Genomic DNA, 4,387 nt, shown 5'->3' on the forward strand with positions numbered 1-4,387 from the left:
TAGCCTTTCTATGTGGTTCCTGGAGTGACTGATAGTGACTTTTTAGGGGAAATACAGATTGTGTCATGCCTGAGATCAAAGATTTCCTTATACTCAAGGGCACTTGAGTGGCACAACTGTTTCTCTTACCATATCAAAAAACAGGAAAATGTGTATCAAAGGTGAAAGCAATCCAAGGATTTGGCAGCTCAGGAAATCAGATATTTGGGGTCAGACTCTTACTGAACAAAGAGCACAAATGACTATTGAAATTGAGGGGGGAAGAAGTACCAAGGATTGATAGAACTGGGGCAGATAGGTCAGTAATTTCTTCTCAACACTGGCTTCATGATTGGACATTGACACATGTGGCAGCAATTAAAAGGATAGAGTCAGTTAATGTTACTAACAAAAAGTGCTAGATTTCTAACCTGGATAAAAATGGGGTATTTCAATTTCATGTGTTAGGAGGGCTACCTTTAAACCTGTGGAGAAGAGACATCCTTCAGGGAGTGGATGTTGTTACACAAACTCAATCACCTTTTTAGGATTGGCCACTGTTGGATACACTAAACAAGACAATAGGACTGAAAAAGTAATAATGTGGAAAGAGGGTGACCTTGTGTGGGTGGAGCAGTAGCCCTTAACAATAGAAAAATTACACAGGCTTTAAGGAAAATAATAGCAGAACAGCTTGCTGCAATATATGTTGGGTGCTCAAATAGCCCATGGAATTCTCCCATCTTTGCCATAAAAAAGAAATCAGGAAAATGGAGGATGCTTACAGATCTTAGGGTTGTTAATGAAAGGTTAGAAACAATGGGAGCCTTACAACCAGATCTCCCATCCCATACATGATAATTAAAGGTTGGCCCTTGTGGATCATAGATTTTTTTTTTTGAAATAGTCAAATATCTTTATTCAGTCTATTTGTATGCACTAGCATTTCAGTCCAATGATATTTTGGTTATGAATTCCTGGGTGTCATTGCTGATATGCTTAGTAACACAAATGAAAATTATGCTGACTGAATTCTGAAGAGCTCCATACATATAATGTTTCATTTTTATCCCATCTTTCACTCTTATTTTACAAATGGGAAAATAGGCAGTGAGAGGTTCAAAGACCCGCACAAAGGCAAGTTTATTCAGTGATCAGGTTGAGTCAAATTTTACCCTTGACTCAAACTGACACTAAACTAAAATAATTTCAAATCTAATGCGCATTCAGTTGATCAAGTGAACTTACTATCAAAATATATTTTTTAAAAATAGCAACTGGAATATGGCAAAAATAAATTTTAAAAATCACATATTTCTTTAAAATACATTTGATTTTTTTTAGTTTTTTAAAATACATTTGATTTCTAAAAAGAGAAGCTTACTGTCAAAAGAATAAAAATTACCTGAGAATGAAAATGGCCACTCTAGCCTTGTGTGGTGTGTGTGTAAAAAAAAAGTGGTGCTTTGATTAGCTCTTCACTCACTTAAATACTTGCGTCAAAATCCCTGGGGGTAGTTTACTACTTAGTGTCCTTGTTTTACTGAGAGCTTTAGACAGCAAGGTAATAAAAAGAATGAATTCCTCCTTGACTGCATTGCTAGATGGACTTTACAAGAAGATAGAAATGATTCAAAAACTTTCTTCTGGACAAAGTTGACTACCCTAAGAGCCTTTTCTCAGGTAAGGTGAAAGATCAAGAGACATCAGAGCTACCAATTAACTTTGGGTCCTCATGGTCAAATTAAAAGTCAGGGTACATTCACTTAGGTTTTATGATACATTGTATATCAGCACAAGATACCTTTTTTTTTCATCTTTGCTCATCTCTATGTATCTCCAGGTTACATCCCAGAGATGGGATAGGATGCACAATCAGCAAGACCACACATGTTCTTTCCACGCTCAATAAGGAAGTACCCATTGTTCCCCCAAGATGTACCCCAAGAGTTTTTCACAATCCAGTAAGGTATTCCATTTTCTTTTCCATACCCAACTGCAAGCACTGCATGATTTACTTTGTCTGGGCTTTTAGCACATCTGGGATTGGAGTATATGCCTTTACGGTAGCTCAGAAAATCTTCAGTCACTTCAAAAGCAAAACTGACAGGGTTATGGTGGGCCACGGCTTCAGTCATAGCTTCTTCATCATACTGGGGGAAAATAATACCAGCTGTTATGTTGACCACATCTTTGACAGAAGCAATGACTTTGTTTTGTTGGAATTGGCAAGTGCCATCCTTTCCTTTATAAGGATATGTGTCTTCTCCCATACTTCCTTTATTATACATTATATATTCAAAAGCTTGACTTGTGAGACCCCTATTGCATCCATGATTGTTAAAATCCTGAGCACAGTCCACTAGTTGTTGTTCTGCCAGAGAGAGTAGTTTTTCAGTTGTTATGGCAACAGCAGACTCTAGGCCCACAGTAGTAGAAAAAGTCCAGCAACTGCCACATCCACCCTGGTTTTTCACTGGGGAGACATAATTTCCTTTCTTTCTCCAGTCCATAGATTCTGGGTATGGACCAGCACGTCGAATATGGCTTCCTTTAGTAGCTGAACAATTTTGAGGTGATCTCATAAGAAAAGTCTTTTTGACTTCATTAAAGGACATATCTGAAAACTGGTTCAGTCCCATTGTGAATGAATGGTTCCCAGCATTGTGTTTTTCAATTTTTCTCTTATTTTCAAGAAAAGTATGTAGCCTATGATAATACTCTGACTGTTCATATTTCTTGTTGTGCTGATTCATCCATGACTTAAATAGCAACTTCTCTTTTGCAGAAACGGTGAGCAAGCTGGACACTCCGTGGCCTAGAAAGAAAGCCCTGGCTGCGAGGAGCAGCAGCAGCTGCTCACAGCGCATCTTGTCCGACACTGGGCCAGGGACTGTAGGCTCCGTCCTAGCCTACGGCCTGGCAGTGGTGGAGTGGAGGCTGGGGCTGTTCAGGCTATTCAGGCTGCTGGGGCTCTGGATCATAGATTTGAAAGACTGTTTATATAGTATTCTTTTACATGAGGATTGTCCTCATTTTGCATTTTCACTCCCTAGTGAGAATTTAAGAGTTCCATATTAGTGATATCACAGGAAAGTCTTGCCACAAGGGATAGACAAATAGCCCAACTATGTGTCAAACGTTTGTAGCACAGGCTCTGCAAAGTATCAGGAAATTTTATCTGTAGGCTTATATTATTCACTATATGGATTATATTCTTTGTGCTCACCCTTCACAAGAAATTCTCAGGGACATTTTATTATAAACTCAGGATGTACTTCACCAATCAAGATTAGAAATAGCTCCTAAAAAGGTACAAATCCAATTACCTTATAGTTATTTGGGACATATCATGGGAATGGAATCAATAAAACCAGAAAACAGAGATTAGAAAGGAGAGTTTAAAAACTTTTAAGTGATTTTCAAAAATTACTGGGAGATATAAACTGAGCATAACCCCAAAAATTAACATTAGAAGCAGAAAAACAACTTGAGTTAGATGATGCAAATAATAATTGTCAATTAACAAGAATAGATGAGAAACTGCCTTTGGAAATTATGATTCTAGGGCCCCCCAAAATCCCTTTTGGAATTATGCATCAACAACAACACACAATACAGTGGTGTTATCATCCTAATTTGTTTTCTAAGACACTGATGACTTATCCACAAATGGTGGCTCAACTAATTTCTAAATCTATAGAAATGCTGAAACTATTGTCAGATAACTTAACATTCTATATTCATCAAATATACACCAAAGACCAAACACAGATGCTTAGACAAAATGATTCTGTGACAAAATACAAAAAGAATTATCAATACACATTTTACATCTACACAGAAAAATGTGTTTTTTACCCTTATTTCTCTTTTCAAGAACACCCACAACCTCTCAATATTTTCACTGATAGCAAGTATTGTTTTTATATAACACAAAACATAGAAACCACTCACATTAAAGTTACAAATAATATAGAATTATATCAATTATTCACTCAGTTATGACAAATAACAAGGGAAAGAAAACATCCCTTCTACATTTCACATATTTTTCCCATACATCCTTACCAGGTTCAGTTCATTATGGAAATGCAATAGTCGATCAACTGAAAACTCAGGTTTACCCTACATGTCTACATTTAGGAATACAAGTAGCAAAAGAACCTTATAATATTTTTCATCAATCTGCTTTGATGCTTCATAAACAGTTTCACATTACATGAGAACAAACTCGACAGATAGTAAAATCTTGTCCACAATGAATTCCCCATATTCCCAATTCTACACCCATAGTTAAGAATCCACAAGGGCTTACAGCTATTGAGATATGGTAGATGGATGTCACACAGGTCCTATCTCTTAAAAAACTTCAATATACCCATGTTACTGTAGATACCTTTTCTTC

The 4,387-nt window shown here is 36.8% G+C and overlaps 1 pseudogene; it reads right to left on the reverse strand.

Moving 5' to 3' along the window:
- Positions 1-1,717: 1,717 nt before the first annotated feature.
- On the reverse strand, positions 1,718-2,849 carry LOC141491839 (pro-cathepsin H pseudogene; annotated as a pseudogene).
- Positions 2,850-4,387: the final 1,538 nt, after the last annotated feature.

Source organism: Macrotis lagotis, chromosome 6, assembly GCF_037893015.1.
Source record: "Macrotis lagotis isolate mMagLag1 chromosome 6, bilby.v1.9.chrom.fasta, whole genome shotgun sequence".
In the NCBI taxonomy this organism is placed as follows: Eukaryota; Metazoa; Chordata; class Mammalia; order Peramelemorphia; family Peramelidae; genus Macrotis; species Macrotis lagotis.